This window comes from Alosa sapidissima, chromosome 11, assembly GCF_018492685.1.
Source record: "Alosa sapidissima isolate fAloSap1 chromosome 11, fAloSap1.pri, whole genome shotgun sequence".
Lineage (NCBI taxonomy): Eukaryota > Metazoa > Chordata > Actinopteri > Clupeiformes > Clupeidae > Alosa > Alosa sapidissima.
In genome coordinates, this window is record NC_055967.1 from 23569923 (window position 1) to 23581517 (window position 11595).

At 42.4% G+C, this 11595-nt stretch overlaps 1 long non-coding RNA gene across 1 annotated transcript; it reads left to right on the top strand.

The window, feature by feature from the left end:
* The first annotated feature begins 9420 nt into the window (after positions 1-9420).
* On the top strand, positions 9421-10857 carry LOC121723684. The gene is made up of 2 exons (XR_006035014.1): positions 9421-9487; positions 9722-10857. It is a non-coding gene; the product is annotated as an uncharacterized LOC121723684 (long non-coding RNA).
* Positions 10858-11595: the final 738 nt, after the last annotated feature.

Below are 11595 nucleotides of genomic sequence, written 5' to 3' on the forward strand. Positions count from 1 at the left end.
GAACACCCTAACTTGTCATATTATATTTACATATTTGGTATTGTTGGATTCAGTACAACAATACCAAACATATGTGTTTCTATGATAATCCCTGGTAAAGCACCTACAAAGTGAATTGAAAAGTAAATGAAAACATTCTGCATAGATATTCATTTTTTGCTCATGTCCGCTTATTTTAGTTGTATGTTTACATGTCTCTATTCATTCCATACATCAAGAAATTCAAATCCAGTCTTTTCTAGTAGGTAAAGCAACTTCCTGACTATAAACAAGCCAAGTTTCAAAGCTCTCAGAGCTTGTGTGATTGATCTGCACTAGTTTATATGCCTTAACTCCCATACGGACATGCTATATTTTAGTCCTTTTTTGGTTTTGGGGTGTATAACAATATCTGTTAATTTAACAATCTTAGCAGTAAAATATTTTTAGCTAAGAATCCATTTCATATATGGGAGACCTTAGAGATAAGGAAAAACATTGTTGCGTTTAGTTCTACCTCCGGAAGGGGTATCTCAAAAATCATCCATCACAGCTGTTTTTTTTAGCTGGCATAGTGTATGGCTCTGTTTGAGCCCCTTTGGTCATGTCCTATTTGTGGAGCGAGGACTTTGTACTGACACTGGACAGTAATACAAATGTTGCTGTATATATACAGCATAATATAATGTATAACTAGATGTACCGCAGAGCGGTACACAATATGACTGCCGCCCAGTCCAGCACATTTTTTCCACAAAAACAGATAGATAGATAGATAGATAGATAGATAGATACTTTATTGATCCCCAGGGGAAATTCAAGTATATATAAAAAAAATAAGTCACGCTTGTCAAATTGTGTTCATTTCCTACTTTGTTCCTTTTTTGTGTGTTTGTAATTGGGTGTGTGCAGAGTGTGTGGTTGTTTTTGTGTACATGTGTTTTGTCTGTGTGTTTTTTTTGTGTGTGTGTCTGCTTGTGTTTGTGTATGTAGGTGTGTTTGTATGGGTGCATGTGTGTGTGTATGTGTGTTTATGTGTTTGTGTGCGTGTTTGTGCGTGTCGTGTGTGCATGTATGTGTGTGCATGTGTAGTGTGTGTGTGTCTCCAAACAGGTCTCTGACTTCCTTTCACAGAACAACCTTCTGGATCCAAATCAGTCTGGGTTCAAAAGCGGCCACTCTACCGAAACGGCTCTGCTGTCTGTAACAGAAGCCTTAAAAGAAGCCAGGGCGACCGCTCGGTCATCAGTACTCATTCTGCTTGACTTATCGGCTGCCTTTGACACGGTTAATCACCGTATCCTTCTCTCTATACTCGCTGACATGGGAATCTCCGGTTCTGCTCTCTCCTGGTTTGAATCCTACCTCACAGGACGCTCGTTTAACGTATCATGGCTTGGTCAGCTATCCGCACCTCACCATCTCACCACAGGGGTCCCCCAGGGCTCAGTGCTGGGCCCCCTCCTCTTTGCTATCTACACCACCTCCTTGGGACAGATTATCCGTTCGCACGGCTTCTCATACCACTGCTATGCAGACGACACACAGCTCTATCTGTCCTTTCCACCTGACGACCCCCTGGTTTCAGCACGGATCTCGGATTGCCTTTCAGACATAGCTACATGGATGAAGGCACACCACCTCCAGCTGAACCTCTCAAAGACTGAACTGCTGGTCATCCCAGCTAAACCTACCATACACCACGACATCAACATCAAATTTGACTCCCTGTCTGTTTCACCGACCAGGACTGCAAGAAATCTAGGACTTGTTCTTGACAACCAACTAAACTTCTCAGATCATGTTGCCTCAGTCGCCCGGTCATGCCGTTTTGCACTCTACAACATACGGAAAATCAGGACTTACTTGACTCAAGATGCTACCCAACTTCTGGTTCAGGCAATAGTCATCTCACGACTCGACTACTGCAATGCCCTCCTGTCAGGTCTCCCAGCCTGCGCAGTGAAACCACTTCAGATGATCCAGAACGCGGCGGCGCGCCTGGTCTACAACCAACCCAAAAGGGCACATGTTACCCCGCTGCTCATCCAGCTACACTGGCTACCTATGGCAGCCCGCATCAAATTCAAGTCTCTAACGCTTGCCTACAAAGTAGTCTCCGGTTCTGCTCCCACCTACTTGAATGCCCTCATACAGACTTACACTACCTCCAGACCGCTGCGCTCCTCTGACGAACGACGTCTAGCTCTACCACCGGTACGCTCAAGCCAATCCAAACTTTTCTCATCTGTTGTTCCTCGTTGGTGGAACACACTGCCAGTTCCTACAAGGGCAGGGACATCCTTTTCCACTTTCAAAAAACTCCTGAAGACCCAGCTCTTTAGAGAACATCTACTCTCATAGCAACACTTACAACAAGTCTTACTGATCCTAGCACTCACCAGCCGTTTTAAACTGACAAGTAACTGTTAAAAACAGCACTCACCGACGCACTTATTCTTACTGTACTCTAATGTTTTTTTTAAACTGTCCTAAAATTGTGAGAATTGTTCTAAAACTTACTGTTTACCATGTTGTTAGTCGCTTTGGTTAAAAAGCGTCAGCCAAATATGATGTAATGTAATGTAATGTAATGTATTGTAATGTGTGTTTACGTGTCTTTGTGTGTGTGTGTTTTTTATGTGTGTGTGCATGTGTGTGTGTCTTTATGTATGTGTACATAAATAAGGCAAATCAGGGAACCACTTACTCTTTGCAATAAGTGTCACGGGATCTTTAACAACCATGGTGAGTCAGGACCTCAATTTAACTTTCATGCAAAGGAAGACATCTCCTGCACTACAGTGTCCCTGTCACTGCAATAGGACATTGGGATTGATATTTGTTTGGTAGCTTTTGGCCACAAGGAATGTGCCACCTACTGGCCAGCCACCACACCACTTCCAGCAGGAACCTACTCTTCCAAGGAGGTTTCTTATCCAAGTACTAACTAAGCCTGCTTAGCTTCAGTAATTCAGCAAAGTCAGGGTATCTTCTGGTCTGGCTGCTGGCTAAAAACAAAAGGTGAAAGGCATATGATTCTAACTGTCTCACTGAATTGCATTATGCACACTCAATTCTCACTGGTATCTGCTAGACAACAAGTATGAAAACATGATTAGTTCATAGATTTCACATGTAAATACATTTTATACAACCCCACCCCCATCTTGCCTGTTCATAATTCTGAGAAATTCTTGAATTGTGTGCATGTATGCGTGTTTATGTGTGTGTGTGTGTGTGTGTGTGTGTGTGTGTGTGTGTGTGCATGTGCTTGTGGGTGTGCCTGTGTGTCTGCATGTGCATGCATACGTACATATGTCTACTGTGTGTGTATGTGTCATACATATGATTACTGTGAATGTATGTGTGTGTGTGAATATCTGTGCATATGGGATGGGTTAACATGACCCCTGGAGGCAAACATACGCAAAAAATTGGTAATCCTAGGCTCTACGGTTCTCAAGATATTCACAGATAACTCTGTTGGTGTACGGTCAAACTTGGTCAGTCGAAACTTGGCATGCATTCAGAGGGTGTCATAATGATCCTACATTTTCAATTTCGTGCAGTTTTGACCATGTCAGCCAGAGATATTGTGATTACAACTCCTAATTCTTTGCTTTTTAATTTTTAACTAGGTGGCGCTATCCATGAATTGAGTGCTAATGGGATGGGTTGACATGGCCCCTTAAGATCAACATACAAAAAAAGGTGGTCCTCCGAAACCCTACGGTTCTCGAGATGTTCACAGAAAACTGTGTCCGCCCTACCCTCCTTTCGGGGGGTCAAGTCCAGCGGGGGGGGGCTACAGATCAAAACAAAAACAATGGTTCCATGCTATCCTTGTGGGGCTACATGCCCACCAAGGTCCGTGCATCCCGGTCTTTCAGTGTCCTGGGAACCCTTGACGGAAAATTGGCCATATGAAAAAGTAAAAAAAATAAATAGAAAAAAATCTGACTAAACCTATATGACCGCTGCTTCGCAGTACAATACAATAAGTGCAATACATGTACTAAATACAAAACAAACAGTATGACAGAATTATGAAATGTATGTTGTGATAGTTGATGGCGTCCTCTCATTCTCTTGTCAGGGTGGCTGCAGCCGACTCCCTGTTATAGTGGATGGTCTATGGCAGGGGTCCGCAACCTTTTTTGCCTGGAGAGCCACTTTTACCAAATGTATTATTTTTTTAATCTCAGAAGAGCCACATAAAGACGGTTACAAGAAAAAGTTTGGATATTTAACGTACAGTTACTTTTATTCTTTCATTCAACAGAGGATTTTTAAATACATTTTCTACTAGTTTTAAAAGTAATGTGCAAGTAACTTGAAATGTAAAGTGGAATGACAAGAATAGGCCTTAGGCTTCCCATGTAGGCTAAACACCACCCCCTATTTTTCCAGTGTCCTTTGGTATGCAAAGTAACATCATATATTCGTTGACATGTCATTGGCGAAATTGAACATTAGGCATACCAGAGATTAGATTTGGTGATGGCCTTGGAGTCTGGATGGCTCATATTCAGTGAGGTGAAGTTTCATGCAAGAATTGAGGCTGTCACCATTTAAGAGCAACTCCACGCAAAAAACTCATATCCATAACGCCAACGAAATACCATGGCATTGTGTTGGCGTTATGGATGTGACAGTTTTGCGCGGAATTGCCCTTAATAAACGTGAGCGCAGGTTTCTCTTTATATTTTTCATATGTGAGAAATATTTCTCACATGCAAGTGGAACCGAACAGGGTTAACACAGCAATACTAACTCGTTGCAGTGTGCGATATATAACGGGCAGTTCATCTCGCGTTTTCAGAATCAATCTTTCGGATGGAAACTTTCCCATTTCAGCCCGCTTGTGTTCGCGCTCGCAAGCTGTGGTCGCTGACGTTTCCTTTTTGACATTTTCCTTATCTAGCCTACAGCAAGCGCACACATCAACAATAACAATTAAAGTGTTCTCGTTGACTGAAATGGAGGGAAATCGGTGATTTTGTTTGATATTGACATGGCAACGAACCGTGAATGTAACAATATTGTGCAGGTTATACGGTTATACTAAAATAAAATACATTTTAATTAAATACTCATGAATTATTTTCAAAAGCTGAGCCGCATCAGAGGGATCAAAGAGCCGCATGCGGCTCCGGAGCCGCGGGTTGCCTGCCTGTTGAAATCTTCTAAATGTGTTACAGCAGAGTGAGTAGTACAACAGGATTAATCAAATACATAATATAGACACAGAAGCACGGTCTACACTCCACACACACACACACACACACACACACACACACACACAGAAGCACAAACTATCACTAACTTAAACTAAGTTGCACTGTTTTGTGTTTTTGTTCTTTTTTTCCAGGAAGTTGTTAATGGAAGGGGCACCCTACTGCCAAGGGTAGGGGCCTTTGAACATGCCACCCCGCGAGCAAGCATGTGTGAGGACGAGGCTGGTCATCAGGGGTACGCTCTTAAGGCGATGCCTAAAATGACAGATGCCTGCAGACAGAAATGCAGAGATGCAGTAAATGCAACACAATGGAGAAATGCAGTATATGCACAGAAGATAGATAGATACTTTACTGATCCCCAAGGGGAAATTCAAGAAAGCACTTCTGTGAGAAAACTGGGGAAATGCAGAAATGCATGATATATATGACAATATCATGACACGTGATATTGTTTGAATAGTGAACTCTTGCGTTTCTTGGTTAGGCATAACATGGGGGCATGCCTGGAAACAACACCCATGTTAAATCTTCCTGTAAGAATAAAAACTTATAAAAACCAAATAAAAATAGAAAAATGTGCAACAGTCCCCTTTTCTGTTGTATTCTTTCTTAAATAGATCTAAGAAACTAAATTTGCAACAACTATTCAAAATGTATAACTGTGCCAACATTGATTACTGACTTGCAGTGTGTGCATATGTGTGTGTGTGTGTGAGAGAGAGAGAGTGTGTATTAGTGTCTGCAATCGTAGGGTACAGTATCTTGTAGTGTCCATGTTGTCATGTCTGAGTTAAAGTCTGCACAGTAGAACGGCAGTAATAGGCTGTAATTATGTAACAGGGACACTAGGATGTGTTAGAGCACCTGTTTAATAACCTCTAGGATGTGTTGGGACACCTGACACGGCACATCAACGGTTAGACCAAGAATTCTTGTCGCAAAATCAAAATTCCACTGGAGCTCCAAGTGGATTTGTACACGCAGCCTTACAACATTGTTTATGGCTCTTCGAGTCATGTAAAATGTCATTTTTTGGACATAGCTAATTTAGATACACTTATGGTGTGAGTGCTTGCGTTTCTTTAGGAATCCGCCGTCTTAGTTTGTATAGAAATGAATATTACTGTAAGTGACACATACAGGGGCGATAATAGGTGCCCGGCACAGGATGAACAAAGAACAAAGACATTTGAAATCTCCAGGTCATGAGCCTTCCAGGATAGTGACTTAAAACACAGCTAAAAAGCACCCAGGAAGGGCTAGGCATAAAAAAAAAAAAGGTTTGGTTCCTGTTGGTTGTCAGTTGAGGCCATGGGTCGGTAGGGACATTTTTTTTTTTCTTTCCCCCCCAGTGGCAGTAAGGGATAGGTAGAAAATCAGTCCCTCCAGGATTTCACGAGGTTTTTTGAGACTGTTTCGACCTAAAATGCCTGGATGGAAGTTGCGGTGTTTTTAGCAGTTTCTTGTGGAGAAATTGCGGGAGGAAGTGAAAAATTGCAAAAATAGTTGCGATTTTTTTTTTTAAATTTAGGGCAATTAAGGTTAGTAAGACCAAAATCACACTGATAATCTTGATGCTTATTAAAAAAGGATAATCAAAGGTAAACAGTAAGGATTACAGAAAATCAAAGTAGGCCTACTTTATTTGTGAAAATGCTTTGACTGAGGTAATTCACAAAGCAGTATAACCTTTCGTAGAACTGTCCAAAAAAGACAGTCACCTAAAGAGATGGCATCATGTCATATGTTTCAATACATGCATATATTTTGTAATTCATATTAAGTTCATATATTTTTAATAATTCATAGTCTGTGGCCTGCATAATTACTAATAGCCAAGTAAGTATCTAGTAATTTCATATTGATGTAAACTATTTGACTACACTTCTGTTTAATGTCATTACATTGGTGGTGTACGTCTAATTGACTGCCTGCCCCTTTAAGGACGTGAGAGTAGCCTAATTACATTTCTGAGTGGATTGGAAGGCTTGCATCTCACTGTGTTCGGCAACGAGTGTAAATCACTTTTTGCATAGTGCATTACGATATGTGGATGCAATTGGAATGTCTTCTATGTCATTAGTTAAAATAAATGTTAAAAAACAACTCGAATGAAATCATTCTTGGATCATAGAAGAGGTACTGTAAATGTCTTGCAATTTTATTAATTTCTATGATTTTGGTAGCACTACTCAAACTAAGCCCACAAGCTAGCAAACATGACATAAGCTAAAAGGACATATCCAGGTAAACGTTTGCCAATGGGTTGCATAGCCTACTAGCCTGGCGGGCCATCCTATATCATTGAAATGTATAGTCTGGAATCGAACCATTCACCTCGCTTAATCCAAGGGGCGGGCAGAGAATTGTCTTTCAAACTGCCTAGGCATGCAATAGGCCAGCGCTACGACCATATCCGTATCCAGTCGGCAAAACGGCAAATACATCCTTCTTCGAAAGTAATGACTTAAGTGCATTGTGTTGCTCAACTTTCAAAGAAAAGCACAAGTCTAACTCCTCCAAAGTTGACGCCAACGCCGATTCAAACAACCGCTCTTCGTTCGCCATAGCCACCTTCCTTGTTGTTCACAGTCGCAGGACTGTCGTTATCCTGTTAAGCCCGCCTTAAGACTCTCTAACAAAATAGAGCGCTGTGATTGGATGAAGTCCACGGCGTCAGCCAATAGAAATCCCTATGGTTTGATACTAGACGTACAGGCTGAGCAAATTAATTTGCCGCCGCTAGGGTGCGTCTAGATTGAGCCTACTCAAATGTCAGTAAACCAAGTAGGCCTTAATTAACTTACTTTCATAGCCTAGGTAGGTTAGCAACACCAGGTTGAGAGATGCAAGTAAGCTAACGTTAGCCTTCTATTTATTGTCATCAAAACTGCAGAGGAACGAACACGTTAGGGCAGTCTTTGGTGTCATATGCAGAAGGTGCAGAAGGAAGTGTGCCATCTGGCTCAATATTCTGCGCGAGGGACTGTTGTGGTAGGTAAAATTTCACGGTGAAACTACGATGATTGGTCAAATTTGCGAAAAAGTTGCGGTGTTTGGACAAAATTGCGAGTGCCTTGGTAAGTGACGAAAACAATCGTCTTTGTGAACAGCTGTGCATAGGCTACTTTGTAAAAGAGAGAATACGCTCATCCCTACATAACGCAAGGGGTAATTAATGTAATAGTTCACCTTTTATTTGTGGATTTAATTAATGTAGCCTAGACTATTTAGTGTTATTTCTTCCCCAAGCTCATAAAATAAATTTGGGTCGCACATAAATTGACAGGGTCGGTCGGAAACCGGAACCCAAGAATTTTTTTTTTTTATGCCCTAAGGAAAGATTAGCGGAGTGTTCTGAAGTGGCCTTCTATGAGCCCTGATCTGAATGTCTACATTTCAACAACTGAGTTAAACCGCCATAGGTGTCTCTGCATGTACTGAGTTACCGGTAAACAGGCATAGGGTATCTCTCCGTAAGGATTCTTACCATCATCATGACAGCTGCCTACCTTAATGTTGCACCGATTTTTTGTCCCCCCCATTTTCACCGGAACAGGTAATTTAACCATCCAAATGATCCAACGGGTTTATTACGTTGAAATAGTTGCCAAGTTCCCCCTTAAACATAGCCTGGAAAATCCAGACCCTGGTAATCTAGAAAGATTTAGGGTCTGGCCATGAACAATGTAATGGCCCAATTTGAGGGGCGGCAAGCATGCATTTGAAAATCTCATTGCACGCAATTGGGTAACACTACGACCAACGTTTACTGACCTCCAACGTTGCAGCGCTGCCGTCATCAGTTTAGCTCACCCGCTTATATCAGATACGCCGATTTGATTGGTTCCATGGGATGCAAGGGGTAAAAGTAATGTGCATCATTGCTCATTGCACGAGTGTCTTGCTGAGACAGTTCCATTGTGCTTTCGCGAGAACTGTGGATTTCCAGGGTACTTTAAACACAACCTACTGTAAAACTTCCATTGAACACACCGACTCACGGGGGCCACCGTCACCGGCAAAGAGGAGGGGAACTTCTGTGTTGGTCACTCTTCTCCAAAAACTCCACACTTGCAGATGTTTGCATGTGCACTTCTAGAGGAAGTGTGTAGTGATTAAATGTGTCTGTGTGTGTCATGGCCAGTGGGGGAGAAGCGTGGGTTGTGATGAAATATAAGTATCAGTCTGTCCCTGCTGGTTTTTAAGTCAGTACATACATCTTGCTAACAAACTCTGGCCTGAGGTTCAGACAGCTAGCCATGGTAAGAAAAACTTTCAATTTTATTTTTCCTAATAGGAGAATTCCATAGCTTCAATATTCCAGTTCCATAGCCCACAGAGTTATGATGTCATTATGTCCCTCCTTCTATCGGTTTATTCCTTAACTGCAGTTTATGGGTGTGTGACACAAACAATGTGTACCTGTGGATGATAATGTTTTATGGTTGTGTGTGTGTGTGTGTGTGTGTGTGTGTGTGTGTGTGGTGTGTTTCCAGGTGAGAGCACATACGAATGTCCTTGGATGGTGAAAAGTCTGCTCCCAGGGGTGGACCACTACTCCTCATGGCAACTGCCGTGAATTGTGGTGAACGAAGACTGGACCAATGAATCTCCCTGACCTCTCCTATGGCCTATCAGAAAGCAGAGCAGTGGCCAGCATCTGAGACAAGCATCTGAGCGTTATAGCAACATCCTTGGCTTTTCTGGACATTTCACGCTATTGGATTCTACCAGCACACTTTGCTCAAGTTGCAACTTGCATCCTGATTATTTAGTTACTCACCACAAACGGAACAATCATGAGGCTCTTTGCATGTCTGAGTTTTAGAGCATGTGTGACTTCAAGATGAAATTAAAATGAGATTCCATTTAAGATCCCAAAATTGACAGCGTAACAATATGGCAACCATTCTGGATCCGTACTCAGTACAGGCAGTTTGTGTTTGTACAGACCATACCCATGAGGATGGTATTTCCTTGAATTTCCCCTGGGGATCAATAAAGTATCTATCTATCTATCTATCTATCTATTGCACGTTATGGAACGCTGTAGAGCCGCCGTTTCAGTGCCAGTTTGATGTTTGGTCATCTGCATCTCTCCACAGGGCTTAGTGTGGTATGTCAGGACGTTGACCAGTTTACTTGGTTATGTGGTCACGGAGTCACAAACTTCCAGCAGGCCAACGACTCTGCCCCCTCTTGAACCATCACGTGTGTGTGTGTGTGTGTGTGTGTGTGTGTGTGTGTGTGTGTGTATGTGTGTCAGGAGTCCTGTCTCAAGCCACTGTTCAGGTGTGTGTGTGTCTGTGGGGGGAAGTAGATGTTTGGAGTCCAGTTGGTGTTCTGTGAGGCCACAGGGAAACACTCCAATGATTATTCAATAAAACACTTTCCATCCATGAAGCCGTGTGTGGGGTGTGGATTTGTGCAGTCAGTCAGACACTGTGTGTGTGTGTGTGTGTGTGTGTGTGTGTGTGTGTGTGTATGTGTGTCAGGAGTCCTGTCTCAAGCCACTGTTCAGGTGTGTGTGTGTCTGTGGGGGGAAGTAGATGTTTGGAGTCCAGTTGGTGTTCTGTGAGGCCACAGGGAAACGCTCCAATGATTATTCAATAAAACACTGTCCATCCATGAAGCCGTGTGTGGGGTGTGGATTTGTGCAGTCAGTCAGACACTGTGTGTGTGTGTGTGTGTGTGTGTGTGTGTGTGTGTGTGTGTGTGTGGATTTGTGCTGTCAGTCAGACACTGTGTGTGTGTGTGTGTGTGTGTGGATTTGTGCTGTCAGTCAGACACTGCGTGTGTGTGTGGTACCCACCCAATATTTATGTCATCAGTGGAAGCCACACAAAAGCACAAACTGAAACACAAAAAACAAAAGATGTCACATCCTGCCCCCTATCGATGGATAAAGTCTCTTACACCAACCCACTCTCTCCACCACATGATTATTTGAATTTCTTGAATTTCCCCTTGGGGATCAATAAAGTATCTATCTATCTATCTATCTATCTACTCACAAAAACACCCACAATACACTCCCTCTCTCATACCAACCCATTCACTTGACCACATGGTTACTTGCTCACCCACACAGTTTTCCTGTTTTTTACAACTTTGTAACAACTGACTGTGATGTATGTGTCCTCCAAAGCTGATGACACACAAGGCATCTGTCTGAGCAATGTTGCTGGGCAATGTTGCTGGGCAATGTATTGTAGTTCTGGCACGTTCCCTTTGAGACTTTTTTTTTTTTGTTTTTTTTTTCAGAACACCAATCAGAACACAAGGAACCAGTTATGTGGTGGCCCTGCTCTAAAGGTTGCCCCATGTATCACCAAAAGCAATATCAAGCATTCTGGGCATGCACTGACAT